General features: G+C 45.8%; 1 long non-coding RNA gene across 1 annotated transcript; it reads left to right on the top strand.

The window, feature by feature from the left end:
* On the top strand, positions 1–27,444 carry LOC121864422. The gene is made up of 3 exons (XR_006088582.1): positions 1–265; positions 10,027–10,193; positions 27,252–27,444. It is a non-coding gene; the product is annotated as an uncharacterized LOC121864422 (long non-coding RNA).
* Positions 27,445–27,658: the final 214 nt, after the last annotated feature.

Raw genomic sequence — 27,658 nt, forward strand, 5'->3', positions numbered from 1 at the left:
ATTCTCTGTTGACAGCGCTCAGGGGCCCATGTTGACTGTGTTGGTGTGGTAGCTAGGGTAGGTGACCAGGCCGGCCTAGGAAGTATCACACAACGGCAGGAACTAAGGTCAACGCTCACTGACCAACCAACCTGTTACCTTCACTTTTACCGTGCGTCAGGGCGGGCAGACGTCGCGGGCCACGAGGTACAGGCGCAGCAGTCGTTGTGTCGTGTCGCGGCGACTAACACTTACTTCTACCATGACCACGTCGATGTCTCTCTCAGTGAGTATCTCTCCACCCTCACCACCATTACTACCACCATACCCTTAGCCCCACCATCATCACCACTATACCCTCAACACCATCACTACCACTTCACCACCATTACCCACACCACCACACCCTCACCATAACATCCCTACACCCTACCATACTTCCTGGTAACACTTCCTTGCCTCCCTTAAACACAATTCTCCTCAGTTACACCTTAAACATTACAAACTCTGCTAAGTAAACAAACCAACCGCGAGCGACTTCACCCAGCAAACGTTTGTGGAGGGAACGTTTGTGCCTCAGCGTCGACGGCAGGGCAATGTTGTGATTACTGTTAGCGTTCGTCTAAGCAATACGGATTCGCTGTTGACGGAGAAAATATATTAATCGTGTACAATGTGAAGATTATAATGGTCTCATAATAGTGAAGTGTTAAATGTCATTCATCATCCCAGAATAATAATTAGTTTTTTAATGTTATACCCGTGTTATATAAATACTATTACCTGTGCTATTGTGAATGTTATACCCGTGTTAAATGAATGATAATGTTAAGCTCTCTATAGTATAATCATGAATTAGCCACAGAATCTTATATGATATAAAGTGACGTGATATGACAGTTCAGTATAAGCAGATGTGTTAATTAATCACTATACCAGGTGTATCCTCGGGTGTTAGAATGGTGTTAACTGGTGTTAGATTGTGTTAACAGATAGTGATGTGATATACGTTGGAAGTTCTAGTACTTATTGGTGGGTGGGAAAGGGGGGGTGAGAAAGGGTGGGTTAGGATGGGTTACCTGATCTCATTCTTCCCAAGGAATCTGACTGGTCAATCAGGACGAGTGAGAACGACCCAACCTGAGCTAGTCTCTCTCTCTCTCTCTCTCTCTCTCTCTCTCTCTCTCTCTCTCTCTCTCTCCATCTATCTATCTATCTATCTATCTATCTATCTATCTATCTTTTTCCCTTATGTATGTATGTATGTATGTATGTATGTATGTATGTATGTATGTATGTATGTATGTATGTCTCGTACACACACACACACACACCGTGACATTTAGTAAGATCATTGTCTTGCGTTTCAACAAAATTATCGACCATTATGTCCTTGTCTTGCAGTGTTATGTTACATTAAGGTTACCTGAAGCGGATTACATTCCTCCTCCGGTAAATACCATCAGAGTTTTGGTATAAATTCTGGTACTTGATTCTGAGCATTTATCTTTTTTTAGGGTGAGGTGGGGTGGGGTTGGGGGGTGAGGGGTAAGAGGTGGGGGGTGGGGGTTAATAAGATGAAGGGAGGAAAAATACTATTTAGGCATTTTAAAGTATTTTTGTATTTTTTGTCACACAAGTAGTATTTTATTTTTGGGGGCACGATGTGGTGAAAACAAAACAATGGTATTAGTTTGTGCTTGTGTTTGTTAATTGGCTGTCTCTCTCTCTCTCTCTCTCTCTCCTCTCTCCTTTATTTTTTCTATTTATTCTCTGTCCTTCCCCTTCTCTCCTCTTCCTGTTTTTTTTCACTATTTACTGAATCATGAAATAAATTTACTTTTATTTTTCATAATTTATAAGTGTGTGTGTGTGTGTGTGTGTGTGTGTGTGTGTGTGTATGTGTGTATGTGTGTGTGTGTGTACAGGTGTGTTTACGTGTGTGTGTGTGTGTACAAGTGTGTTTACGTGTGTATGTGTCTGAATATATACAACTTTCTACTTATTTTTTTTATCTTTCTTTTCTAAATGTTAATGAAGGCATCAGCTTTCCTTCTTTGGTGAAACTTGCTGTAACAGGTCGGCGCGTCAGCTGATCCGGACTAACGTGTAAACATTCCCTGACTACGTGACGTCATCGTAGACACACCCCCCCATAGTGACGTCCTCGTAGACACACACCATAGTGACGTCACTGCAGACACTTCCATGCGGACGTCCTCGTAGACACCCCATAGGACGTCCCTGTGACACACACCATAGTGACGTCCTCGTAGACACACCCCCATAGTGATGTCCTCGTAGACACACCCCATAGTGACGTCCTCGTAGACATTAATTCTTTCATAGGGACGCGTCAGAGACACCCCTGAGGTGACGTCCCTGTGACACACAATCTATAGGGACGTCATCGTAGACACCCCCCCATAGTGACGTCCTCGTAGACAAAATTTAAACACACGACCTTGCCACCCACTTCCTCTCTGCTATGATTAACTTACTTCCTTGTCTTTTACACCTAACCTTCGTGAGTACAGGTAACTCATTAACCACATTATACCTGTCTCACTTATAGCCTGCAGGTGATACAACACCCCCCACCACACACACACACACACACACACACCTATATCACACCGCACTCAACTGTTAGCACTACAGATCACAACAAACACCAACCAAACACCAACCAAACACCAACCAGACACCAACCAAACACCAACCAGACACCAACCAAACACCAACCAAACCACGAATACTCAAACTAAAGACGACTACTAAAATAGAACACAAGGGATAATAATAATGATAAACGATGGATAGAAAGAAAACAAGAGGGAAAAGAGAGACGGGAAACAGGGTATTGAATGAGGTAGGAGGTCAAGACAAACATACGTACATCACTGAGCAAGGTCAGCCAAGGTGAGGAAAGGTCAACCTCTCTGGCGAAAAATGTGTACCTTGTTGTGTTTATCTTTGTGAGGTCTATAACCACACCGCTGTAAACATGAGCACTTGTTGAGCACCTGTTGAGCACCTGTAAATATGAGCACCTGTTGAACACCTGTTGAACACCTGTAAACATGAACACCTGTTGAGCACCTGTAAACATGAACACCTGTTGAACACCTGTAAACATGAGCACCTGTTGAGCACCTGTAAACATGATCGCTGTTGTATTCTTAAGCATAATGATACTATAAACAAGGGGCTATATATAAACAATTAACAAACTAACTAACTTCAATAAGACAAAAAACTTCTAACTCACCTAAACCAGAATCTAACTCACCTAAACCAGAATCTAACTCACCTAAACCAGAATCTAACTCACCTAAACCAGAATCTAACTCACCTAAACCAGAATCTAACTCACCAAACCAGAATCTAACTCACCTAAACCAGAATCTAACTCACCTAAACCAGAATCTAACTCACCAAACCAGAATCTAACTCACCTAAACCAGAATCTAACTCACCAAACCAGAATCTAACTCACCAAATCAGAATCTAACTCACCTAAACCAGAATTTAACTCACCTAAACCAGAATCTAACTAGGCAAACCCAACACCTTCGAAATTAGAATAAGTTTACGAGCCACAGGAATAATTATAACTAAACCATTTCCCTTTACGAAACACACAGTGACACTTTAAGCTGATGAAGCATTAAGTGGTACAAGGTCCATGTTTACACGCCTTGCAATGGCTACATGAAATGGAGGAAGGGAAGAAAAACAACCCTAAATATTATGAAAGCGGAATGACATTTGGAAGGTGTGTGTGGGGGAGAGAGAGAAGAGAAGAGTCTGGGTAAATGGTGATAGAGAGACAAGGAGATAAGGGGAGTATTGGTATGAGGCTGCTGGGTGAAGGTCTTTGATATTTTAAAGACGAAAGAGTGATTGTAGGGGGGGGCAGGAAATGAGTGTGTTTTAGTAGTTGTGGGTGTGTTTTAGTATATGTGGGTGTGTTTTAGTATATGTGGGTGTGTTTTGGTATATGTGGGTGTGTTTTAGTATATGTGGGTGTGTTTTAGTATATGTGGGTGTGTTTCAGCATATGTGGGTGTGTTTTAGTATATGTGGGTGTGTTTTAGTATATATGGGTGTGTTTTAGTATATGTGGGTGTGTTTTAGTATATGTGGGTGTGTTTTAGCATATGTGGGTGTGTTTTAGTATATGTGGGTGTGTTTTGGCCCATGTGGGTGTGATTTAGCATATGTGGGTGTGTTTTAGTATATGTGGGTGTGTTTTAGCATATGTGGGTGTGTTTTAGCATATGTGGGTGTGTTTTAGTATATGTGGGTGTGTTTTAGCATATGTGGGTGTGTTTTAGCATATGTGGGTAAACGAAGACACAACATAGCCAATATCACATTCGATCGTCTGTACTTCTACGATTGGGTGGAGTTGGGGGGGGGGGAGATCCTCTGGGTGCGAACCAACAACACTCAGGACGGAAGGTGAATGCTGTATCCACTTGTCCTCCGAACCTAACCTAACCATTTTACATTGTCATCTTCACGTTACTGTTTAGGAGAGAGATAAGGGAGATACGATGTCGAATTAACAGTTATATGAGGTCAAATCCAGACAACAGGTGAATAGAAAATCCTGCCTGATCGTGTGTGGGTGGGTGTGTTGACCTCTGACCCTTTTGAGCTGAGGCGTTTCCTCACCGTGGGCAAGTTGTCAAAGTCACGAGAACTGAATATTCAATAAGAGCATAATGTAGGAGCTATTTTAACGACACGCATCAAAGAGTTTTACATATCCAGTCAAATATTTCAGGGTGAGTGAGTGAGTGAGTGAGTGTGTGTGTGAGTGAGTGAGTGAGTGAATGAATGAGTGAGTGAGTGAGTGTGTGAGTGAGTGAGTGAGTGAGTGAGTGAGTGAGTGTGTGAGTGAGAGTGTGAGTGAGTGTGTGAGTGAGCCAAGGTGGGCGGAGTACAGAGTGACACACCTGCCCAAAACAGCCTCATCTGATTGTTTCCTGTTGATCTTTTACCTCCACGAGCGACCTTTATCACCACACCTTAGTCTATACCACACCCTCTATATCGACCTCGACTACTCCCTCATATCGACACCAGTTGACCTCTCACTCATCATCTTCTTTATGTCGATCTTTCAATAATCATCTCGTTCAGGTCGACTTCTCTACCTGTATAAAACTCATGTAATGGTTTGGTTAGGTTAGGTTAGGTTAGGTTAGGTTAGGTTAAGAATGTTGTTTTGTGTCGTGATATAGTGAACACAATAAGGAATTTATAAATGGAGTTTACAGAGCCACTGATGTTCTCTCTAGGATGTTAAGTAAAGTGTCTAATGAACTGAGTAAATATTATTCTGTTGTAGAAAGTGGATAGACACACACACACACACACACACACACACACACACACACACACACACACACACATATATATATAGTATACTGTATATATAAGTCACAAGCTAACGCAAAGACATACGCTATACTGTATATGCACAAACATTCTATCTGCCTCTCTTTCAAGGGATAGTGACAAGTAACATGAGTTGTTAGGTGGTGTGTGTGTGTGTGTGTGTTCTAGATAATCTTTTTTATATTATACATTACCTTTAATAATACTATCTACTCTATGCTACCTTTCTATAATCTAAACTTTCACTTGTACCTATACCTGTACCTGTATCTGTACCCATACCTGTACCTATACCTATACCTGTACCTGTAACTGTACCTAAAACTATACTTGGTATTTTATCATTTGGCAATCTCACCTGACCTTACCATAACCTCTCCCGATTGGCTTATGAAACATACCTTCAATTTTACCAACACCTGTACTATAATCACTTTAAAGGTCTCATGTACCTGTACCTATGACTGTATATTTTTTTTACCTGTAATTACATGTATATATCACCTTAGGGTGTTAATAGAATGAACAGGACTGAAAGCATCTTAGGAGTATGTCAAGGTAGTGTGTTGTCGCCTCGGCTGTTTGAGTTATCGTACGGGGTAGTGAAGTGCGCGAGGAAAGTGAGAATAGCTGAGTGAAGGGAGAGGCATAGTGAGGGTGATAACGAATGGTGCTAATTGCTAATGAAGTTATTTTGTTGGCTGGGTGTGTGTGTGTATGTGTGTACTTGCGTGAATGTGCAGGTTTATACGTGTGCGTCCTTCAACTCTCAGTGCCGTGTGTGTTTGTGTGTGTGTGTGCGTGTTATTATCAGTCTTTCCTGTTCGCTTGTTTTTATCAATATATTATGATTGTTCTCCTGGTACGTTCTATCTCTCCTCCTCCTCCTCTCTTTTCTCTTCTTTATCTCTGTTACTTTTCTCTCCATCATCTTTATAGCGAAACAGAAATATTACCTCCCCAGTAAGTTAGTTCCTGCCTTAATTATTCCTTATCTCCACACACCTCCTTCCAGTCTTTTTCCTCCTTGCTTCCTCCATCCCCCCCTCTCTTCTCATTCTCCTCCTTTCCTCTTACCTAGCTCCTCACCTCCTCCCCCACTTCCTTTCCTCCTTCTTTACCTGCTCGTCGCCCCTGACCATCTTCTTCCCCTCTCCTCTCCTTCTTATCCTTCTTTATCTCTTTTATAATTCTCATCCTTTATTGCCTTCTCCCTCCTCACCTCCCCCACCCCCCCCAGTGTAGGTCTACCACTACCTAACACAGTACAGACTTTTAAGAACCCATATTAGGGCCATAGATTAAGTGAAATAAAATAATCTAAGAACTTTTTTTTTTTTAAGATTCAATGATAAAGTCGTAGCTTATGTGAGTTAGTATTCTGATAGACTGTTTATAAATATATTCTTGGGGGTTAATATTCAGATAACTTAATTAACTTATACTAACAAAACAAAATACATAATGGGATCCTAACTTAATTTCATAAATACAGAAATTCATTACAAGAATACACGGGAAGAATACAGGTTATACATAAATTGGTCCCTAAAATATCGTTCAAAACTAAATGATGATTCAAGCTGACACGAAAAAAAGCTTAATTTAATTTACAATCTAAGCTGAAGTATTCTATTGGCTCCTCCAAAAAAGTGTCTACGATTTTGTATGAGACAATATGACACAGTGGACGAAGGATTTTGACAACCCTACCGAGACAACAGGAGTCGTAGTGTTCATTGTGAAACTCATCGACCCTCTCCGTAAAGATACTTTATGGGGGTAATAATAATTCAGGGTTAAAGTGCAGCAATATCCGGGTGATGTTAGGAAAGAGAGAAGGTGAGGTTAATGTATGGTATTTTCACCTCTATGTCGCCCATTCGAGTCCTTACTGCCGTACCCAACCGAAACCAACTGAATCCAACCGAATCCAACTGAATCTAACCGAACCCAACTGAATCAAACCAAATCCAACCGAATCCAACCGAAACCAAACGAAACGAAACGTACCCAAGTGAAACCAACCAAACCCAACCAAACCCAACTGAACCCAACTGAACCCACATAAGCCTCACACGCACGCTCTGACATCTCTCATCAATTCCGTCATCAGTTTATCTTATTCCAACACCATTTCCTGTTCTTTTAGCAGATGATAATTCATTTCCGTTTTTCCAGATAAATTTAAATATTATCTCTTGAAAAAAAAAGATAAACTGATTAATGGAAATCAGAAAAAAAAACATTGAGTTATGTGTTCTGAGACCATTAGCGGATGTAGCGAAGAACTGATGACTTTAGATTAAGCCTTTCCTGTTGTCGCAGTGTTTGTCGCAACAACTGTCTGGGTTAAAAAAACTGTGTGTGTGTGTGTGTGTGTGTGTGTGTGTGTGTGTGTGTGTGTGTAAATAAACTCAACCATCAAAATATATACAGCAAAAAGCAACTAATTAATCACCCAATAACACCTGTAACACACCTCCCCCCCCTTCCTCCCCTCACCCCTCCCCCATCGCCCCTCCCCCTCACCCCTCCCCCACCCCCTCACCCAATGTGGTAACCAGAGCGCTTGTCTCCTGCATACTGACCACCTCTTAACTATGACCTGGTTTAGTAATCGCAAAAAACTCAACCTGATCATGCACTCACCTAAAAAGGGGGAGGGGCAGGAGTGGGGTGAGGGGGAGGGAGGGGTGAGGGGGAAGGGGAGGGAGAGGGAGGAGGGGTGAGGGGAGAGGAGGGAGAGGGGAGGGAACGTCCAAAAACCCATGACTTGCAAAGTGTTCAGTGTTCGCCTTATTTTTTTTTTAATAAGGTCAACATACCGTCTCACACACACACACACAGTGACATTAAAACATGCTATAAAAAACTAGGTTATACAATTACTGGGTAACTGGTCAAAAGGTCAAAGGTCAACTTAGTGTGGTGAAGCAACGGAGATCTTCCCTCCAACAACCAGATCAAGCGGTGACCCTCTACCTACTCCCTATCTTCCCACGCTGACCTTTTACTACCTACACACCCTCCCTATCTCCCCACGCTGACCTAGTACACATACACCCTCCTCACCTAACCTGTTATACTAATCTCATATTTTTCACTGTTGTTTTATCATTGACCTGACATGACTTACCTCACCGTGTATGACCCCATCCCAACCCCAAATGGTACTTTCCACAGTAATGAAAGGTTAACTGGCTCTACCTCTTGTAAGATTACTTTTCAAACTTCTGCATAAAAATTTTAATGATCAGAAGAATTTGCACGTTTGATTGCCATGAGGTCTGCTTGTCATGACTAGGTGTTTGGACTCTCGCCTTTATTAAGTTCCTCTATAAGTGTCATGTCTCCCGCCTGATGTAATACAAAAATATTTTACACTATGGTCTCAGGTTCCTCATATGACCTGACGTGAACGTAACAACGAGAGAGGTTAGGAGACTTGTCGTGTCATTGAAAGATTATGGACTCAAGAACAACAGGCTCAAGTCTCCCTCTCCTGCCTCTTCCTTTCTCCCTTCTACTCTTCCTCCCTAACTCCCCCTTTCTCTTCATCTCCTCTTTCTACCACTCCTTGTCTCCTCCCCCTCCTTTTCTCTTCCCCCTCCCCCCTCCCCTCCCTCTTTAATACCACCCCCCCCCTTGACCTTTTTTTTTCTGTTACAAACACCTTTCCCTCTCCCTACCTCTTGCTAGATATATACAACGTCACCCCTTTTTCCAATCGACAAATCCCCCTCTCCTCCGGCACACTCCTTCCCTCCCTCCTTCCCTATCTCACTCAGCATAGTTCTTCCCTCACATCTCATATAACTTCTCCCTTATTCATAATCTCATCCATTTCTCCATCAATCAAACCAAACAAAAAATGACACAGTAAAGCAAACAAGTTAGGCTCACTTGTCTGAAGAACTTGACGACCCGAACTTGAGATGTTAAAGGTTCTTAGGGCAAATACCTTCATTTTAATTTGGATTGAGATAACACATCTAGGTAAGATCGAGTCAAACTCTACTTTCAGACACTATTTAGGTCATTCATGTTTGTGTCGCAGCCTGAGGAACTTGTTCATGAGTTTGAGAAAAAAAAGGTTATAATAAATTTGGACACAAGGAGGAAGGTGGGAGAGTTTTATGTAAGCATGAGGGACCAGTAGACACCGCCAGACACCCTGTTCTGATGGAGACGACAACGAGCTCAAAACTCATCATTGTGATATTATGCTTAGTGAGGCGACAAGGAGAACACTTGGTGAGGGTGTGCCAGTTGGTTCTGTGCCACCTTCCTTCACTCCGGCACTATTGATAAGTCGTCAGCGCGGTCAGAAGCTTGTCGTTAGTGCTGGTAATTGTGCCGTACCAGTCCTGACCCCCTCCGGCTTGTGCTTTAAGAAGAGTGGGACGAGCGGGATCAAGTTTTATTAAGAACGGGTTCCAATAAATCTCGATGTATGTAGAACCTGACCTCATGTACAGGTGCGGTATTAACTCACCTGCCTGATTATAACTATAAATATGTACAAAAATAACTCATTAAATATTTTCAAGAGAATATAAACAACCCATTAGGATTCAAGTTTCCCTAATAATTCATTTTTCACGTGTGTTTTGTTCCAATAACTTGCCGAAGGCGGTGAAGTCAGCCCTGGTGGTGGTGGTGATGATGACGGTGGTGGTGAGTGGAGCGGCGGCGCCTCTGAACAGCGGTCGAGGTAAAGTTATCGTGGCCTTCGAGACTCCAGAGCAAGAACAGTTCCAGTACGGCATACCAGGCGAGGCTGTGTTCGGGGCGTATAGGTGAGTCCTGCATCACGATACACACACCAAGCATCACAGTACACTCATCACCCCGGCCGTTTGTAACAAGGTGTGGCCAGGGTATAAAATTTTTAAAAATATATTTTTTATACGTGGAGTCAGCACAGTGAGGCCGGTCATTATGTCAGCCCAAACTTACTTCTTAATGGTATATATTCGAACCAAGTCTTTGAAAGGAGGAATAATCAGTTTTTGCTCTCTCTCTCTCTCTCTCTCTCTCTCTCTCTTATGTGGCAGACGCCGCAGGATACCGTGTACAGGGCGGGGCCGTTCCCGTTGACCACCAGGGCGTAGCTGCCAACGGTGACCAGGTCTTCCCCAGGACACCAGAGGGTGACTTAATCTTCACCTGAAGGTGGAGCAGATAGAAGAACGAGGCAGCTTCCCTCTTCCTCGACGAACTTTGGCAGAATCCACACTAATGCAGACAGGACGCATGTTGATTGGTCCACATTATGTAATGTCGTCAACTTGTAATCATTTCCCCATAATGTACCAATTACATCTTTCATTAACGTTAAGTTAATCCTAACTTAGCTTATCTAACATAAGCTATGCCAAACTAAACTTAAGTTAGCTCTTAAGTAGGAAGAAGTTCACCTTGGTTTTATAGTAAGGGAGGACCAATCAGCTGAGGCTATGTCCGCATCTGTGTAGAACTTGTTTCTTACCATCCTGAGTGAGCGCCGAAGGGTTCACCTCTCACTTGAAGGAGGCGCAGCTGGGGGCGACGGCTGCCTCTCTTATCCCCTCATCACCAGTTGCCATACACTGTCTACTTCTTATCATAGATGACATTGTTATGTTTTGTTACTGTAAGTTACTTCAGGTAGTTGCTGCGAGGCCGTCCTTAACGTTTTGAAAAATATTGTTACTTTTTTATGATGAAACTTTATTAAGAAATACAGATTATATTAACAGTGTGTGTGTGTGTGTGTGTGTGTGTGTATTGTGTGTGTGTGTGTGTGTGTGTGTGTGTGTGTGTGTGTGTGTGTGTGTGTGTGTGTGTGTGTGTGTGTGTGTGTGTGTGTGTGTGTGTGTGTGTGTGTGTGTGTGTGTGTGTGTGTGTGCTAGACTGGACCTGTACTTATACCTAAATAATACAAATGCTGACCTTACCTGACTAATATTCTAAGTCTGGCTCAAGTATCACCATTAAAATTTCGCATCATTAATCAAAAACATCAATAGGCCTTAATTACAGGTATAGTGTCATCAATAGGCTTTAATTACAGGTATAGTGTTATCAATAGGCCTTAATTACAGGTACAGTGTCATCAATAGGCCTTAATTACAGGTACAGTGTCATCAATAGGCCTTAATTACAGGTATAGTGTTACACCTCTTCCCTTTATCTAAATCACCACTTGTGTCTTTTCTTAATACAATTTCTGATCTTGTAAACTGAATGTTAAGAGTTTCCCATTATAAATATTACCCATAAGTGTTGATATAAAGACTGTAACTTACTACTACTACTACTACTACAACTACTACTACTTCTACTACTACCACCACCACTACTACCACCACCACTACTACCACCACCACTACTACCACCATCACTACCACTACTACTACCACCACTACCACCACCCCACCACACATTACCACCACCACCACTACTACTACTACTACCACCACCACCACCACCACCACCACCCCACCACCACCGACTACCACCACCACTACTACTACTACTACTACTACCACCACCACCACCTGCAAACACCACCGCCACCACCCCCACCCCCACCACCCTTACTACCACCACCACCCCCCATACCACCACCACCACCACCACCCCACTACCACCACCACCACACCACCACACCTTCCATCAGCCTACGAGAACACATAAAAACACCTAAATGAATCTTTTTATCATTATCTATGGCTTATATTCTGTTTAATAATAACAAAGTAATTTTCTCACTGTAGAGTATATTGCTTCTTCTCCAGCGGTGTGTAGTTGTGTAGTTGTCTAGTTGATAATCATTTAGTTATAATAAATATGGTCAGTAGTCATTGGTTTTTTTTTATGTAGTACCTGTAGTGTTTTGGTTTATTGTTTATTTTTGGTTTTATTTATTATGGTTTGTTTTCTTGTTTTATTATCATTATTGTTATCATTATCATTGTTGTCATCTACGTCATCATCATCATTATTATTATTATTATCATCTCCATCTTCTTCTTTTTCCTCCTTACCTAGTCTTCTTCTGCTTCTTCTTCTTCTTCTTCTTCCTCCTCCTCCTCCTCATCATCATACCTACCTACCTACTTTCTTACCTGTACACGAGCGACACAGATGGACACAGAGGGAAAGCACATCACTCCTTTAGAAAGTTGTTAGTCGAGACGAGAATGTAGATTTGTAGGAAAGGTCAAGAAGAGACTAAATTAATAATCTCGTTGAACTAAATTGGTGTCTACAGAGAGAGAGAGAGAGAGGAGAGCTTTTGTTTACGAGGTATTTACGAGGTATTTCTGGAGGCCAAAACCGAAAAACAAAAACTGGCCTCTGGGTAAAGTTTAGATATCTCAGGTGTTGTTTATTGGGAGGGGAGGGGGGGGGGTGTTTCTTGACCGCTTCTGTCTTTTGTACATTAGGGGTGAGAGAGAGAGAGAGAGAGAGAGAGAGAGAGAGAGAGCATCAGGACACCTTTTCCCATGACGGGTCTGTTTACATACGTTCCTCACTCTCTCTCTCTTTCTCTCCTTTCTTTCTTCTCTCCCACCCTCCCTTCCTCCCCCACCCTTTCTTTCTTTCTTCCTTTACTCTCTACCCCCTTTCTTCATTTCCCCCTTTTCTTCCTCCTTCCTTTCTTCATTCTCTCCCTCTTTATTTTCTTGCTTCCTTCTCTCCCTCTCCCCTTCTCCTTCCTTTTTTCCTTCTTCTCCTCCCTAATTTAAAACTATTGTTACGAGTTCGCTCCTGGTTGGATAGTTTGAGTACCTTTGTAATGTCCCCTTTGTTTAACCCTGACTTCCATTTATACACCTCTATCATATCGCCCCTCACTCTACGTCTCTCGATGGAGTGCAAATTAAGATGCTTTAACCTGTCTCTGTACTCAAGGTTCCTAATGCCCGGGATTAGTCTTGTCATTCTCCTCTGAATTATTTCTAGGGATTCTACATCCATTCTGTAGTACGGTGACCAGAATTGAACTACGTAATCCAAGTGAGGTCTGACAAGCGCAAGATATAGTTTCAGGATAACTTTGCTATAGTTTTGTAACTAACACTCCTTTGTCTGACCCCAAGGACTTTGTTAGACTTGTTTCCTGCATACAGTATACACAATGTAATCTTGGTCTAAGATTCCTACTTATCATTACCCCGAAATCTTCCTCACAGTCGGATTTCTTTACATCGACTTTGTTCATCTGATATCTGGTTTCCCTATTTACATATCCAAGGCTAAGCAGGACGAGTAGGACGAGTGGGGCGAGTGGGATGAGTGGGGTGAATAGGATGAGTGGGGAGAGTAGGACAAGTTTGGCGACTGTGACGAGTGGAACGAGTGTGACGAGCGGGATGAGTAGGACGAGTGTGCGGTGGCGGAGGTGTTTGATCAGAGGCCTCGTCAAGGCTCCGGGTCGCGTCACACACACAAACAGGGGAGCAGTGCCTAGTCTCTCTCTCTCTCTCTCTCTCTCTCTCTTTCTCTCTCTCTCTGAGGGAGGTAGAGGTAGGAGAGGTGGCTGTCGCAGGAGATAAATCTTATATTGAAACACAACACAACACAACAGACTAGGCAGCAAACTTGACAGATCTTTCTTTCACGAGCAACCACAGTACCTCAGTTCTATTTGTTGTCGGGTTCTTCATAAATGCACTGGCGTTAGGTTAGGTTAAGTTAGGTTAGGTTAGGTTAGGTGTATAATGAAAACAAGAGACACATTGTTTGTATCCTCGCCAGGCCCTCTTCTGTCTCTTGACCTCTGATGACCTCCAAACAGTGTGTGAGTCTGGCCAGGACCTCCTCGTCACGTGACCCAGAGCCCGGCAGGTCACGCTCCCAGGCCTGCGTGACCACCACTATTTGTCGTGACAATAACGAGGCGGGCGGGGCGTGACAGAGACGCAGTGGCGTGACGCGAGGAGGTGACAGCCGCGGGTGGGGGGTGTCTCAGACCAGGTGAGACAAAGGTGACGACCCTCCACACACACACACACACACACCTCCTACCTCCCTCGACCCCACACTCACCAATAAATTATTATCTCCCTTACACCCTCATTCAATCACTCCCTCACTGCCTCCCACACTCCCCCACTGTTCCCACTCCCCCACTGTTCCCCACACTCCCCACTGTTCCCCCACACTCCCTCACTGCTCCCCCACACACATAGTTATAAGGACACTAGATGTGACACAACCTGGGATGACCTTTTATATTCGCAGTAAATCACGCAATTTTAACACAAGCTCTCAGGCATCATCAACCTAACCTAACGTAACCTAACCTAAACCTAACCTTGAGATCTCACTTGAAAACAAACACCATTTAGGTCATCAAGTCTTCCAAAATACCTTACTTACTTTATCTCTTGTTAACATCAGGAGAAAGTTAGAGACCAGATGTGAGTTATTCTCTTCACTGTTATTAATTCTACAAGTTTTTTTTTTTAATGAAGGTTTGTTGTTGATATCTGTATCATTACCTAATTTCTAAGGTAATTAACTTGACTAATGAGCTAAACAAGGTCATTCAGTAAAGTTGTTGGACAGGGTATCAAACCTCGTCTCGTTAAGGTGGTGAATAATATACCTCGCTAAACTGTGACAACTTCTGTGTCGTCTCGTTACAGGGTGGAGGTGGGGGGGGGAGTGATGCCAGGAGGGGGGTAGAGACGGTGGGGTGCCGGAGAGAGAGAGAGAGAGAGAGATTGACTATAAAAACAACGCAGTAATTTAGGAAAAAATTAAAGTTCTGATCATGTTGTGGGGGTGGTGTGTGGGGGGTTGGAGGTGGAGGGGTGGTGTATAGGAGTGGTTTTGAGGGGTGTTGGTTGGGGGGAAGAAGATTTTTGTTGTCTCAGGCGCCAGAGCTGAACGTCGTCACTCCCTCAATAACAACAGCACCACCAACATCTCTAATCTGGGAATTATTTTAATAAACCAGAAAAAAACGAAAAAAAATACAAATATGAAAAAAACAAAAACAAAAACATACGCAAATAAAAACAACTTTATTAATCTCTCAATTTAGTAAAAAAAAAACAAGTATGGGATTTCATGGATTTACAAAAAAAAACACAAAAGTCAAAAGAAAAACTATCGTCACATGATTTTCTCGTGGGTCTATAAGCACTCCCAACTACGTCTGCCTCCCCCCACCGCATCAAACACACCGCTGTATTATTCTCCCCCATAATGCCATTCTTGTCCAAAACGACGTAAATCAGGGGAGAAAATGTAACCAGCTAATCTGACTCGTAAATAAGATAAGCTGAGAGGAGGGTTGGCTTTGATTCCTTCCCTAGGGCTCGACACAGCTCAACGACCCGCAGAGATAGCCGAGTGAGTTGATGTGTGTGTGTGTGTGTGTGTGTGTGTGTGTGTGTGTGTGTGTTTGATGTTTCTCAGTTAAGGTGATGAGTTACTGATGTTTATACTGGGCCAAATACTGCGACACCTAATGGTCGAGTTTAGTTTGGTGAGATTGTGAAGTCGCACCGGTGACTCGAGGCCATGATTTAACCCCGATGATCAGAGGAAGAAGAGGAGGAACAGAGGAGGAATAGAGGAGGAGGAGGAGGAGGAGGAATAGAGGAGGAGGAGGCGGAATAGAGGAGGGGGAGGAGGAGGAAGAAGAAAGGAGGAGGGGGCTGGTTGGTGCTAGGTTGTGTGGACCTTAAGAGTACTAGGCTGTGTGTGTTCCTTACAGAGTACTAGGCTATAGATTCCTTACAGAGTACTGGGCTATGTGGACCAAAGGAGTAAAAGAGTACTAGGCTGTATGGATCTTAAGAGTACTAGGCTGTGTGGCCCTAAAGAGTACTAGGCTGTATGGATCTTAAGAGTACTAGGCTGTGTTGACCTTCAGTACTTGGTTATCACCCACCCCTTGTACTGTACTAGGCTGGTAAAGATCTCTCAGGTCTCCCACCCATACAGAGTGTCTCAGTATCAACACACTCACCATATATCACGTGTTATGAGGCCCTTATACTCTAACTTATACCTTATATCTTAACTTATACTGATGGCCCTACACCTTGAGAGAGAGAGAGAGAGGTGAAGCTTGTTGTTGTTGTTATTGTTGTTGTTTTTCGTCTATTTTACCAGATTCAATGTCTAAACACTTTCTCGCTGGTCATTATGGTAATCCTCTGGTCGTACGGTAACACAGAGGCAAATAAAGGTATAGACTATGTTGTTTTTTAGTCTATGTTCTATCATAAATTAGGGTGTGATTTGAGAGGTATTAAATGGGTAATTATCTCTCGTTTGACTACTTTGTGTGACTGACGCTCGCTTGACCCTGTAAGTGGGGAGACAGAAGCTTGCTTGACAGGCTTGGTTTGACGGAGGTTCTCACGAATCCTCACTTGACGGGGTAGTGTTCGCTCGACAGGCTGGTGTGATGGACGTTCGCTTTGACAGGCTGTTCTGACGGACCCACCCACCAATCGCTTGACAACCAGACATGATGGATGCTCACATGACAACCAAGCATGATGAACGCTCGCTTGACTAACTGATGACGTCACAAAACATCACTCAGCCAGCCAGCCATTGAGAGACTTCGCCCCACCCCGTCACCCCCTTCCCCCCCTTCTCGTAAGTATAATAAACCTCCTACACCTTTCCTTTGATACCGGCCTATGGCAATTTGTGTCCGCCACCCCGCGCCTTGGTTCTGTTGGCATGAGTTATGTGTGTGGCGGGAGTAAATCACGATGCTGAGATACCGAAACGTTTAATGAGAGCTTGTGTACACGCGTTAGTCTCCCTCTCTTTCTCTCTCTCTCCCTCCATCCTTCCCTCTCCTACCCCCTCCCCCCTCCCCACAGTTTCTTTGATCCCCGACATAAAAACATTATAAACAGACCGCCAGCTTCTCCCTCCTGCGGCCACAAGATGAACTACCCACAGCCTATGTCTCTCAACCCAAGTTTATCTTCTTAGTAGACACTGCTGATGATACCTGTGTGTAGGGGTGGCTGGTGGTGTGGTAGTGTGTGTGTAGGGGTGGCTGGTGGTGTGTGTGTGTGTGTAGGGGTGGCTGGTGGTGTGGTAGTGTGTGTAGGGGTGGCTGGTAGCGTGTGTGTGTGTGTAAAATATTTCAAAATTAAACCATAGTAAATTGTATTTGTTATACATTAAAATTATGAGAATCCCACAAAATAGTTAAACATCAATAAATTCGTAAATAAATGCATTAACAAAAATTACAAGTAGTAACCAAGAAAGATAACTCAGTAAGATATCCAAGTCCATTTGATTAACGCCTCAAGAGTTTACCAACGAGCCTTGAGTGCCCACCGACAGATGGCGTATGTGTCGTGATTATTCCTCGTCTGTTTATTCTCACCTCTGGTACTGCCTCCTACTCCACCATGATGTCTTGCACTATGGGTCAACACTCCTACGTTTATATCTGCTTTATATTTGTTAACCTGGACACAGATTCTCTTAAATTCGTAAGTTAATATCGTCTTTCTGTCGTAAATTAGGTGAGGATCGTGAGGAGTGTTGTGACATTGCTAATTTGAAAGAAAAAACTGTGTGTGTGTGTGTGTGTGTGTTATTGGTATTGTGTGTGTGTGTGTGTGTGTCATGTTTAGTGAAGGTAAACTTTCTTAGCATGTAAATGGTCTGGGTAACGGATATCGACCAAAACATCAGCTAAATTAAGTAAACAAAGCCTAGATTCCCAGGATGGTTAAAGAGCGTCACCCAGACCTTGCCTCCCCTCCTGTATACCCTCCTGGCCACCTCCCGCCCTCCTGTACCTCCGCCCCTCCTGTACACCTCCGCCCCTCCTGTACACCTCCGCCCCTCCTGTACACCTCCCGCCCTCCTGTACACCTCCCGCCCTGTACACCTCCCGCCCTCCTGTACACCTCCCGCCCCTCCTGTACACCTCCGCCCCTCCTGTAGACCTTCGCCCCTCCTGTACACCTCCCACCCTCCTGTAAACCTCCCGCTCCTCCTGCCTCCACCCCTCTGTACACCTCCACCCTCTGTACACCTCCGCCCCCTCCTGTGGACCTCCGCCCCCCTCCTGTACACCTCCTGCCCCTCCTGTACACCTCCCGCCCCTCCTGTACACCTCCACCCTCCTGTACCTCCCGCCCCTCCTGTACACCTCCCGCCCCTCCTGTACACCTCCGCCCCCCTCCTGTACACCTGCGCCCCTCCTGTACCTACCGCCCCCCCTCCTGTACACCTCCGCCCTCCTGTACCTCCCGCCCCCTCCTGTACCTCCGCCCCCTCTTGTACACCTCCCGCCCTCTATTTTTCCTCCGCCCCTCCTGTACACCTCCCGCCCCTCCTGTATACACCCCTCCTCTATACCTCCGCCCTCCTGTACACCTCCGCCCCTCCTGTACACCTCCGCCCACTCTGTATACCTCCACCCCTCCTGCCTCCGCCCCTCCTGTACCTCCGCCCCCTCCTGTACACCTCCGCCCCCCTCCTGTCTCCTCCTGCCCTCACAGACCTCCCGCCCCTCCTGTACACCTCCCGCCCCTCCTGTATACCTCCCGCCCCCTCCTGTACACCTCCCGCCCCTCCTGTATACCTCCCGCCCCTCCTGTACACCTCCCGCCCCCTCCTGTACACCTCCCGCCCTCCTCCCGCCCCTCCTGTCACCTCCCGCCCCCTCCTGTACCTCCCGCCCCTCCTGTACACCTCCCGCCCTCCTGCTTTTTACCTCCGCCCCCTCCTGTACTCCTCCTGCCCTCATAGACCTCCCACCCTCACGTACACCTCCCGCCCTCCTGTATACCTCCCGCCCCCTCACACCTCCGCCCCACTGTACACCTCCTGCCCCTCCTGTACTCCTCCTGCCCCTTCTGTAGACCTCCCGCCCCTCCTGTACACCTCCCGCCCCTCCTGTACACCTCCCGCCCCTCCTGTACACCTTCCGCCCTCCTGTACACCTTCCGCCCCTCCTGTACACCTCCCGCCCCTCCTGTACTCCTCCTGCCCCTCCTGCTCCCGCCCCCTCCTGTACCTCCGCCCTCCTGTACACCTCCCGCCCCTCCTGCTTTACACACCCCTCCTGTACACCTCCCGCCCCCTCCTGTACACACCCGCCCCTCCTGTATACCTCCCGCCCCCTCCTGTACACCTCCGCCCTCCTGTACACCCCTCCCGCCCCTCCTGTACTCCTCCTGCCCTCACACCTCCCGCCCCCCTCTGTACACCTCCGCCCTCCTGTAGACCTACCGCCCCCTCCTGTACTCACCTGCCCTTCTTGGACCTCCGCCTCCTGTATACCTCCCGCCCCTCCTGTATACCTCCCGCCCCCTCCTGTACACCTCCGCCCTCCTGTACACCTCCCGCCCCTCCTGTGCTCCTCCTGCCCCTCCTGTAGACCTCCCGCCCTCCTGTACACCTCCCGCCCCTCCTGTATACCTCCGCCCCCTCCACCAGCCACCTCCGCCCTCCTGTACACCTCCCGCCCCCTCCTGTACTCCTCCTGCCCTCCTGTAGACCTCCGCCCCCCTCCTGTACCTCCCGCCCCCTCCTGCACCTCCGCCCCCTCCTGTACTCCTCCTGCCCTTCTGTAGACCTCCCGCCCCTCCTGTACACCTCCGCCCCTCCTGTACACCTCCCGCCCCTCCTGTACTCCTCCTGCCCTCCTGGGCCTCCGCTGTGCACCTCCCGCCCTCCTCCTGTACACCTCCCGCCCCCTCACCAACTCCTCCTGCCCCTTCTGTAGACCTCCCCGCCCCTCCTGTACACCTCCGCCCCTCCTGTACACCTCCCGCCCCCTCCTGTACACCTTCCGCCCCTCCTGTACACCTTCCGCCCCTCCTGTACACCTCCGCCCCTCTGTACTCCTCCTGCTGCCCCTCCTGTAGACCTCTGGCTATTTACGGAATACAACGGAAGGAAGCCAAACTAGTAATAGCAACGCCATTCACAGAGATTACCGTCACCCCCCCCCTCCCTTCTCCCCCCTCCTTCCGCCCTCCTTCCCCTCCCTCCAGCACTAGGTAAAGTGATGCCTCGAGTAGTCTGATGTGCCGGAGGTGGGGAATGTGAGAATGAGAGGTAGGGATGGAAGGAGGGAAGGATGAAGAGAGGGGAACGTAGGTAGGGAGAGGGAGAGGGGAAGGTAGGGAGGTAGGGAGAGGGAGAGGGGAAGGTAGGGAGGTAGGGAGGTAGGGAGAGGGAGACGCTAGAACCTTCCTGGGTGGAGAGATTTTATCAGGGGAAGTAAATCTGTCGCGCCCTGGTAGGTAAGATTCTCGGGAGACTCTCTGGACCTCTCACACTCTCACTCTCACACACCCACACCTCACACCCACACTCACACACCCACACCTCACACACCTACACATCCACACCTCACACCCACACAACCACACACCCACACCCACACAACCACACACCCACACCCACACACTCACACACCCACACTCACACTCGCACACCACACACCCACACACCTCACACACTCCACACATCCACAATCCTCACACCCACACAACCACACACCCATTACCCTCACATACCACACTCACACTGCACATCCACACTTACACAGACGAGATTAGAGGAGAGAGGGTAGTGGAGGGGAGGGGGGCTGGAGAGACATCTTGTACACTGTTTTTAATCTGGTGATGGAAAGACAAGAGATAAAAGATCACTTGAGATTTGTAGTGAAGAGATAAGATATAATTTGTTGATAGCAGGTGGCGGGCGGGGTGGCGGGCGGGTGGCGGGGCGGGGTGTGGCGGGCGGGGTGGCGGGGCGGGGTGTGGCGGGCGGGTGTGGCGGGCGGGGTGTGGCGGGCGGGGTATGGAGGGAGGGAGGGGGGCGGGGAGAGGAGGAAGAGGCGCTAGGAAGGATCTACGACACTGCTGCTCTTAAGCTGATGTCCCCGGATGAGCATTTGTCGTCTAATATGTGTATGCCTGAGCGACTATGACACCTGTACAGAGATACACAGAGAGAGAGAGAGAGAGAGAGAGAGAGAGAGAGAGAGAGAGAGAGAGAGGGGAGAGAGAGAGAGAGAGAGGGAGAGAGAGAGAGAGCACGTGACCTTGAGACCGTCCTGTACTTGAGGGAGATGAAACGACACACACACACACACACACACACACACACACACACACACACACACATAGGAGGGAAGGAGGGAAGTAGTGTGGCTGTAGTGTGTGTGTATGGAAGGTGTGGAAGGTGTAGTATGGTTTTTACAAGACTGAGAAGAGGAACCATCCAGAAATAGTGTTAACAACAGATGTAGGGTGACCAAACGTGCACTAAAATCCTGAAGGTGCGGGAGATGCGGCAGGATAGGCAAGGTGAAGGTGCGGGAGATGCGGCAGGATAGGCAAGGTGAAGGAAAGAAAAGGAAGAATCAGTATAGGTATAAGTGTGAAGGGGAACAAGGTGCCCCTCAACTCCCACATGAGGCAGAGTGATGAGGCAGAGTGGCAGACTAAACGTTACCTGGCATGAGAGATACGATGGCAGATAGAGACAATCAAGATTATATACGATTATCATCTCTTGGTCGCGACACATTTGCAGTCTTCGTGATTCTTTGTCACACATTTAACGTGAGCGTTCCCATTTTGCTGTCAACGGAACACACTAATGATTTTTATTCACTACTGACAGCAACGAACAATGTATCTATCTGTTCCTTGACAACAGATTCCCGTACAAGAAAAGGATAGTTAAATATACTGTATATTAAGTTCAAAGGCTGAAAAAAACATTAAAAGCTCAGTGTAAGGCAAGGAATCATGTAGCCTCTGAGTATTATATTATTTTATCGTTACGTGTGTTGTTTATGGTGAATAAGAAATCTTGATATTCTTTCTTTTTTGGTGTGTGTATGAGCGTCTGTGTGTGTGTGTTGGGATACGTGTACGTGTTGGGATGGAGGTACTGTACACACCCCCCCCCCCTCCCCTCTCCTCACCAACACCCACCGGAAGTTCATTCAGGAAAATATTGAGTGTCCTTCTGGTGGCTGACTCGATAATTACTCCCCTTCATCCCGGCGTTTGAGTTTACAGCCCACCCAACTATTTTTTCCCCCTGACGGAGTAAAAATCTTCACCTCACTCCATGCATCAACGTCTGGGCGTCAGAGGGCAGTAAAGAGACCCTCCTCCTCCTTTTTTAACCTTAAGACTGATGATCTGTATCTTATAAGAGGGATATAAGCCTAAGGTGGTGGTGTGATATGGCGTATTATTGCCCCGAGGCGACCTATACCTTGGGTGGGAGTGACGCAGGTGGCGGTGGACTGCTCTGCACCGCCACATCGAGATCATAATCTGACAAATGATGGCCCCCGCTTCACCCCACTCGCCCACCTGCACCAGCGGGGTGTGGGTCGAGAACGGAGAGATAGTAAAATAGATGAGAAAAGAGAAGGCTAGAATTGAGAAGAGAAAGTAAGAGAAGACAGTAATGGGTAAGTGAAACGAAAATAAGAGATATAAAAGTAGCTTATTAAGGTCACTGACAACCCTAAAAAAATAGTTTCTAGTAACATATTAACCATTAAAGGAGGATAACAATATAAAGGGGAAAAAGAAGAGACAGGGAACTTATATCACTTATGACTCCTGCGTCTCATCCCACGTCGCTTAAACACTGGTAACCGCTTCCTCCATCCTGGCCTTCTCTAACACCAGACAGGCAGTTGAGTATCAGAGAAGCACTTCAAATTATTCTAAAAAAAAAAATCCAATAAAAATCCATCCAATGTAATCTTACCAACATACAAGACAAGTTAATAAATAATCGGATACTTCCTTTGGTGTTTTGTAGGACATTGGATCTTTTGTTGTAATTGAAGCGTTATCGTCGTTGCCAGGTTAAGTTGTTGTATACAATGTTGTCACTCTTGTCAATGTAGCTGTCGTTACCTATGTCATTGTTGTTATTTGTATCCTTATGGTTCTCGTTGTCGTTGTCACCAAGGAGGAAATTACCAGGAAATTGAGGAAAATAAGACGAAAAAACAGAAGAAAAAAACAGGCGTAGTAAAAAATAACACCCGGAAGTTGCCACATTGAGGGTTGCCACTGTACTGTATCCGCTGCTTCCTGTACTAAACTGCTGTAATGACTACTAATACCACTGCATGTAGACGCTGTAGAATAAGACCTCTATGATACAGTGACCATGCGTAATGTACTATAGCTGTATTTTATTCTTAGATCTGTACTTCCTATAGAGCTTCTGAAAACTTGTGAATTCAAAATCCGACTCCTCTTTAATTGGAAAAGCTTATTCATTGTTAAGCTGTGTCATAACGTACAATAAATAAAGCTGTATTGTTTTAAACTACGTGAAATGGTAAAGTACTGTATTGTCTTCAAGCAGCATGTTTAACTATGCCACCATAAAGCTTTGATAAAGTTAAGCTGTATGATAATTTGAACTACATAATAATATTCATTAAAATTATCTTACTTCTCAGTGTTATGGGACACCGTCAAGGGAGTAGGCGAGGCTGGCGGAGGACCTGTGTGCTAGGAAGACCTGTGTGCTAGGAGGACCTGTGTGCTAGGAGGACCTGTGTGCTAGGGGGACCTGTGTGCTAGGAGGACCTGTGTGCTAGGGGGACCTGTGTGCTAGGAGGACCTGTGTGCTAGGAGGATCTGTGTGCTAGGGGTACCTGTGTGCTAGGAGGACCTGTGTGCTAGGAGGACCTGTGTGCTAGGAGGACCTGTGTGCTAGGGACCTGTAGTGCTAGGGGACCTGTGTGCTAGAGGACCTGTGTGCTAGAGGACCTGTGTGCTAGGAGGACCTGTGTGCTAGAGGGACCTGTGTGCTAGAGGGACCTGTGTGCTAGGAGGGACCTGTGTGCTAGAGGGACCTGTGTGCTAGGAGGACCTGTGTGCTAGGAGGACCTGTGTGCTAGAAAGACCTGTGTGCTAGGGGACTTGTGTGCTAGGAGGACCTGTGTGCTAGAGGACCTGTGTGCTAGAGGACTTGTGTGCTAGGAGGACCTGTGTGTGCTAGAGGGACCTGTGTGCTAGGAGGGACCTGTGTGCTAGGAGGACCTGTGTGCTAGGAGGACCTGTGTGCTAGGAGGACCTGTGTGTGCTAGAGGGACCTGTGTGCTAGAGTGACCTGTGTGCTAGGAGTGACCTTGTGTGCTAGGAGGACCTGTGTGCTAGGAGGACCTGTGTGCTAGGAGGACCTGTGTGCTAGGAGACCTGTGTGCTAGGAGTGACCTGTGTGCTAGGAGGACCTGTGTGCTAGGAGGGACCTGTGTGCTAGAGGGACCTGTGTGCTAGAGGACCTGTGTGCTAGGAGGGACTCTGTGTGCTAGAGGGACTTGTGTGTGCTAGGAGACTCTGTGTGCTAGAGAGGACCTGTGTGCTAGAGTGACCTGTGCTAGGGAGGACCTAAAGTAGGAGGACTGTGTGCTAGGAGGGACCTGTGTGCTAGAGGACTTGTGTGCTAGAGTGACTCTGTGTGCTAGGAGGAATGTGTGCTAGGAGGGACCTGTGTGCTAGGAGGACCTGTGTGCTAGAGGGACCTGTGTGCTAGGAGGACCTGTGTGCTAGGAGGACCTGTGTGCTAGGGGTAACGCGCGGTACACGACACCTCCGCTATAACTTGGGTCGCGTCCCACCGTCGAAGCTGATTTATGTGGGTGAGGCGACAGACAGAGGGCGTCGAGGGAGAGGAGTGTAGGGGCGACACCTGGAGCAGTACACAGAGGGTGTTGAGGGAGGAGAGGAGGTAGTAAATGACACCTGGACGGTAAAGAAGAGGGAAGGGAAGGGAAGGGCTTCACACACACACACACACACACACACACACACACACACACACACACACACTCACACTCACACATGGGTCATAATTCTCAACAAAACTCCCACATTAATTCTGAGTGTCGTAAGATAACCGACACAAACGTAGGTGAAATTTTACACTTTATAGATCCAGCGATAAACTATATTTTGTCGTATCTCCAGTTTGAGGGAAAAGTTTGCTTAAGATCACTGAGATTCCCCGGGTACTCACCTGTATAATCAACGAGTATACCTGTCTTAAATAATTAGAGGGTGAGGGGTGTAGGGTGGGGGGCTGGAAGGGAGGGGGTGCGTAGTCTCTCAGTGCATTATATGAAGTGTGAGGGTCGCTACTACCTCCTGCAAGCTCACGGGGAAGGAGGCGCTGAAGTAGGCGTGTGTGTCGAGTGTATGGTTGCAGCCGTGCTTAAATTAACACGTGGTTGCAGTAGCCATCAGTAAATTAACACGCGGTTGCAGTAGCCATCATTAAATTAACACGTGGTTGCAGTAGCCATCCGTAAATTAACACGTAGTTGCAGTAGCCATCCGTAAATTAACACGTGGTTGCAGTAGCCATACGTAAATTAACACGTGGTTGCAGGAGTCGTATCGGAAACAAAACATAAATTTAAAAAAAAAATGTCAGTTCTTCTTCCTTCTCGAATTCTATTTCCTATTACCTCTCCTTCCCTCTTTCTCTCCAATTCTCACGATGACACTTCACCTTTTTTACGCCTACTTCCTGGAATATCGAATTACCCTCCTTCCTCCTCTCTCCTAATGGGGTCGCTAGTGTCAAGATTGTCACGTAATGGAAAACGTCTTGAAATGAGCGCGACACATTAATTTTACGTCACTAGGGAAGATGACGCAGGAGGAGGGGGCGCAGGGGTCCAATATTTCGCGGTGTTTGGTGAAAAATATTAGTTTGTTTATTGATGTGTGTGTTTTTTTTCTTGATTTACTTTTTTCCTTCTGTTTTTCTTTTTTCCCTTGTGTTATCTCTCTTGTTTCTTTCTTTCTTTACTGGTTCTTCTTCTTCTTCTTCTTTTATTATTATTATTATTATTATTATTATTATTATTAAACAACGACCTTATTTATATCACAGTACATATAAGGATATATGTAATCACCTTACCCCTGCAACACCTGAAATGTTACCTGTCAAAATTAATTAATAACCTGATCAACTTGGATTCAGGTACACCATAAAATGCCACCTGACCTGAAGTAGCGAATCATGGAAGTCGATTTTTTTTTTGTTGGGGGTGTGGGTGGGGGTAGGGGGGGGTAGGGGGGTGGGTGGGGTGAGTCAGATCTGAGTTTTATAATTAATGGAATAGAAAATTGGAGGTGGGTGGAGAGCAGGTCAGTTTGTCTGTTAAGTCGATGTTCAGGTGTTTCAAGGTAGAGAGAGAGAATTATATAAGACAATCTGGTGTTATATAATCTGCCGGTTTAATAGAGATAGATATATGAGAGTATGGATTAAAGGAAAGCGTAGTGTGACCTTGCCTCTTGAACACGGCAAACGACACTGAATGGCTTGTCCTGATGTAGATACGAGGAGGAGAAGGAGAGGAGGAGGAGAAGGGAGAGCTGAGGAGAAAAGGAGAGCTGAGGAGGAGAAGGGAGGCTGAGGGAGGAGAAGGGAGAGCTGAGGGAGGAGAAAGGAGGAGGAGGAGGAGAGGAGAGGAGGAGGAGAGGAGGCTGAGGAGAAGGGAGGGAGGGGCTGAGGAGAAGGGAGGAGGGGCTGAGGAGAAGGGAGGGAGGAGGGAGGGAGGGGGTTTTGATGAGAAGGCAGGAGGGAGGGTTGAGAGGCCCCGTTTATCAGATGTCAGCACGATGTTAGAGCGACAACACCAAGCTCTTCTGTGTTACGTTGTTGACTAGAGGAAATATTAATCTTTTATAAGCAAACTCGAATTTTCTGTTAATGAATGATAGAATTCTTAATGGCGGCTGTTTGTTTAGATATAAGAATAAACATATCTTATCTTTTTACTTCATTCATCTCTCTCTCTCTCTCTCTCTCTCTCTCTCTCTCTCTCTCTCAAGGACTTCCATTATTCCCGGAAGCTGGCAGACTAACGACACACCCACTCAAGTCAATTAAAAAGGTCCATTAAACTCTACAGTATCTTCACTAAACTCTCTATACCAGGGAGGGAAAATTGGATCACTATTACCAAACCACAACGACAACCACAGGAACTGATTACTACTTTATAAAAGGAAAAAATTATGTAAATATCTATGTAAATAAATATGGATAGATATTATAATTGTTATTATTATTTTATTATTTTTATTGTTATTATTATTATTATTATTATTACTATTATTATTATTATTATTATTATTATTATTATTATTATTATTTTATTATTATTATTTTTATTATTATTATTATTATTATTATTATTATTTCTATTTAATCACTATTATTACAGATACATCATCAT

This window comes from Homarus americanus, unplaced genomic scaffold, assembly GCF_018991925.1.
Source record: "Homarus americanus isolate GMGI-L3 unplaced genomic scaffold, GMGI_Hamer_2.0 scaffold29020, whole genome shotgun sequence".
Taxonomy (NCBI): domain Eukaryota; kingdom Metazoa; phylum Arthropoda; class Malacostraca; order Decapoda; family Nephropidae; genus Homarus; species Homarus americanus.